This window comes from Bidens hawaiensis, unplaced genomic scaffold (genome assembly GCF_021521415.1).
Source record: "Bidens hawaiensis isolate Kalapana, Puna unplaced genomic scaffold, B.hawaiensis_p1.1 tig00067577_1, whole genome shotgun sequence".
NCBI classification, from domain to species: domain Eukaryota; kingdom Viridiplantae; phylum Streptophyta; class Magnoliopsida; order Asterales; family Asteraceae; genus Bidens; species Bidens hawaiensis.
In genome coordinates, this window is record NW_027501982.1 from 1 (window position 1) to 5,018 (window position 5,018).

At 34.8% G+C, this 5,018-nt stretch overlaps 1 pseudogene; it reads right to left on the reverse strand.

The window, feature by feature from the left end:
• Positions 1-4,020: 4,020 nt before the first annotated feature.
• Positions 4,021-4,509, reverse strand: LOC143604995 (secreted RxLR effector protein 161 pseudogene; annotated as a pseudogene).
• Between the last annotated feature and the right edge of the window lie 509 nt (positions 4,510-5,018).

Below are 5,018 nucleotides of genomic sequence, written 5' to 3' on the forward strand. Positions count from 1 at the left end.
ACGGTAATGGTGGAGCGAGGTGGTGGTGGCGGAGATGGTGGCAGCGGTAGAGGTGGATGGTCAAGTGGTGGTGGTGATAGCAGCGGTGGCATTAAGAAAAAAACGGTGAATGAAGAATGAAATGAAAAAAAAAAAAATTAACGACGTGGGAAGGAATAGTTTGAATGGAATGGAATTTCTTGTGTAATCATTAATTCCATTCCTTTGATTAATCAAACATTCATATTTCCATGCTCACATAATGATCCATACTCCATTCGGTCTATCGTTCATGTGTACCTAATGCTACCGTAGAGCTAACAACATACTTCGAATAAAATGTATGCTTTTCAAGTCGTTTCGTGCGCTGACAAAACTAGATTGACTAATGACTAGTAAATACCTAAAGTCAGTGTGACAACACGTTGACAGATTAGTTAGAGCCTTAGAGGTATCTACAAAGCAGGATGAATCTAAGTGACCCAAGAGAGCCTAGTCAGAGAAAAAACACCATACTCCACCTGATACTAGAACGAGAAAACTTATGTTGTTGCACTAAACTCCAATAGATGAGATTGGTCCAAGAAACACATAATAACATATGGTGGAATAGTGATTACCCTCTAGGTACTAAAGAGTGCTATTGGCCATGATGGGCAGTGGGTTTTTTAAAAAACTATATAATATTATCGTTAATTTAAGACAAAATTATGTGGAGCCCCAATTGTGTTTCTATAAAATCATCGATCCAATAGAAACACACTAGAGTATTAAAAAAAGTTGTGATACATTTATTGAAATTAGAGTATCTATGACTTACCATGATGTGATATTGATTTTACCATATGGAGCCCTATGCATTTATACTATAATATTGTCTTTTTTTTTTTCTTTATAGCTAGCTAGATTGACGGAATAAATCATGTAACACCTATATATTTGTACTCTTGTATCATGTAAATTAGTTAAGAAATTTGAAGAACATTTTCTTTATCTTTAAACTCAATACCAATCTTATGATGGTATCAGAGCAAAACATGATCCTTATTGAAATAAGCCATCTCAACCATTTCATTTCAAATATGATCCTTATTGAAATAAGCCATCTCAACCATTTCATTTCAAATATGATCCTTATTGAATTAAGCCATCTCAACCATTTCATTCCAACCTTAATAAATTAAGCCATCTCAAAACGAAAAAAAAAATCCCCATTGTACCTATACCCATTTGATAGTCCGGGACAAGTCAATATCACATAATGGTAACTTGGTAAGTCAATGAAACTCTAATTTTAATATATATCAATGTCAAATTCTATCTCACGCCCTTACTATGAAGTCTAGAGACCTAATTACAGAAATTGTTCTCTATGTTTATACCAAATTTTACTCGGTGTATTTTATCTTCAAAATTGATATGCTTTATCTTTTACGTATTCAAATCCAACAGTGTTTGTCCTTTGACACTAACTCAGTTAGTTTTTCTTGTTAAGTTAGATCATGCGCCTTGCACATGAGGGAAAATTAGTCATTTTATCTATGTATTTAAAAAAATATAATTAAAACTAACAAAGCATTTTAATAACTAAATTTAACAAAAAATATACCCCCCCCCCCCCCGGTTTCATTAAAAGTGTTTATATTTCATTTATTGTTTGTCCCATTACCAGTGTTCACTTTCAAAATTTAATAGCTAATTTTTAAGTTTACCCTTACACACATACAACTAACATTAATAAACAATATTAATGGACCCAATTTCCAAGGGCATTATTGTCATCTGGTAAATAAAAAAGGTAATCATTCAATCTACCTTAAACTTTGTGTTTTTTCAAACCATGACACTTTTAATGAGACGGAGGGAGTGTATATTATCCCATTTCACTATTTCACCATCTCTCTCTCCTCATATGTATAACCTCAGGCAACAACTGGAGACCGCCGCCATTGACCCTACAAAAAAAACCCCTCCGCATGTGGCCACCACCTCCATTTGTGATCGTCTCCACCTAATCCCACCACCATGAGCATCGTCTTTCATCTTCTGAAACCCTAATCTTAGAAAACCATGCATCACCACCAACCCACACCACCATCATCTTCCGAAAGACGTGGTTTTAGGTAGTCAATACTTACCATCATAGTCGGAATCTTATATTGTACCAGATATGAGACCCTTCTTTTCTTTCCTATTTGCCGGAGAAGGTAACTGGACTCGTGTCATCTCGCCACCGGTTGCCCGAAATCCCATCGGACCCATCGTCATGCTAATCTCTCTTCATTTATGCTTGTCTTACACTTTAAATTCTTATCCTCTCCAAAATTTGGATCTAGGGCTTTGTGTTTTAATTTTGAAATACACCCTTATTACGTTTCTGACAACCATTATTGGGTTTCGATTAAGGACCTAGCGGTGCTAGGTTGGGTTTCCGGAGGCCGTTTGTTAGGGTTCGTGAATCGTCATTGGAGGTGGGAGGCGGGTAGCTACAAAGGTTGTAAAGGGTTTTTGAGAGAGCTTTATAAGGTTCTTTGGCTGCAGTGGTGGGTGGAGGTGGGAGACTGTGCCGGCGGTGGAGAGTGGAAGATGGTGGTTTTGGATATGGTGATACTAACGGGTTGAGTGATATAATATATTTATAATATGATTTTATATATAAAAGGTGTTTTGTTTTTAATCTTTTAAGAAAGTTTAATTTAATTATTAAAATGTTTTTTTAATTAAATGGATAAAATTAGCGATTTGTTCTCGTGTGAAAGACAAATAACCTAACTTAATGAGAAAAACTAACTGGGTTAGGGCCAAAGGACAAACACTGTTGGATTTGAAAACATAAAGTATAAAACATATCAATTTTGAAAATAAAGAACAGTGAGTGAAATTTGATATACACATAAAGAACAATATGTGTAATTCTGTCTATTCTAAATCATCTATAATGGTTCTTGAAACACATTTCAGGCGGATGTGTATGTGAAATTGGTCAAACAACAACAAACAAGAAGAATATGTACGTGTGTTGATAATCCGGTGAGTATTTCATGATTTAAATATTACGTCATACATACACACATACGTAGATTGTATAAGCTCCACTAACCATAGGTGGGCTACCTAGGACTAGTGATCTCACACTACAAAATAAACATAATACGGACATTAAAGCCCTTATTTATTGTGAGGGCTGAGGACCATGAAAACCCTCAAGTTATCGCATGCACTTCCCAGTTCTTAATGTATTTGCATGTTACAATGATTCACTGAAGTTTATCCATGCTGATCACTTTTCGCATTTGGTGAAGCTTTAACAACTTTTTGCCATGATATTGTAAGTTGTAATTAAGTCTTTACAACATCCCCTCATGACTTGTGATATGAACTTTGCCTAACCTTGTCACGCATTTTCATGAATTAACCGATTGCCCATAGTCTGGTCAAAATTTTGAACTACCAAAATTAATGTTGTAAACATAGAATCTCGAACTCGATCATACATTTGCAAAAACTTGACAGGTCTTAGCCCATTTGTTGTATAATCTGATGGATCAGATTGATATAACACAAAAATTTATTGAAAAGAACATGATTAAACTTCAACTAAAACAAACCTTAAATAGGCAACATACAACGTAAACAAAAAGACTAAATCAAAGACTAACAACTTATCCTAAAGAAAAGGTAAAACACATGCTTAAATAAACCAATAGAACCCGTCTTTTATTTGACTCCAACTCAAACCCTGATGGCTGAAAAATCTCAACTGTACATTAGACTTGAATTAGTTGACCTAGCTCCAATATCCTCCCCTACACCCAATCTTCCACGTAAGTAACAAAACTGCTCAGTAGCTATGGCTTCCGTTAGCAAGTCTGCAAGTTGCTCTTGAGTGTGACATGCTCTTAACTCAAATTGATTCGTTTACACCAAACACTTGATATAATGATACTTGATGTCAATATGTTTGCTCCTGCTATGTAAAGTTGCATTTTTAGACAAGAAAACCGCAGATACATTATCACAATAAATGTGTGTTGCCTCCTCTTATGCATACCCCAATTCATTCATTAACCGTCTTAACCAAATTGCTTGACATGTAGCCCCTGTAGCTGCAACGTATTCAACTTCAGTTGATAAAAGAGCCACAATAGGTTGCTTCTTAGAAATCCCAGTTACTGCACCGGTACCTATTGAGAACACATTTGCTGAAATGCTCTTTCGATCATCAATTGAACTTGCCCAATCACTATTGATGTAACCTTCCAAATAAACTTTCTCTCCCCTTTCATACCAAATTCCGTAGTCAACTATCCCTGCTACATACCTTAACACACATTTTGCTGCTCCATAATGACATGCAGAAGAATTCCGCATTAACTGTGATATAAACCCAACTGGATATGCAAGTTTGGGCCTTGTGTGAGTCAAATACAGCAGCCCAACAATAAGACTTATGAATAATATTTCATCAACTTGTTCCCTAGCATCATTAACTTGTAATTTCTCTCCACTATTCATAGGAGTTAGAGCCATCTTTCAGTTCTCCATTCCAAACCTTTTTAACAAGTCACTTGCATACTTCTATTGAGACATGAAAATACCACCACTTCTTTGAGTTACTTCTAAACTAAGGAAGTATTCTAACCCTCCAAGATCAGACATTTTAAATTCCATAAATCATCTTATGTTGAAATTCTTGTTACAAAGCTTTGGAAGAGGTAGTATATATAATGTCATCAGTTGGAATCAGTCTGCCCAAGACACATATTAGAGTTGATGTGGCTAGTATGTTATGATCAAAATCGGGTAATACCCAATAACAAGCTAGACAAATACCCACGATATTTATTTTAAGATATTATCTAATAAATAAATATCGACACTTACGACATTTAGAAAATGGGTTTCTAAATATTTTCACTTGTGTTGTAAATAAATTATATGGTTAATTTATATTTTTAGAGAAAATATTTTATAATGTTATTTAAGTTGGTTAAATAACATGATGCATGTTACTTACGTTATGCTATGTTACATTTTAT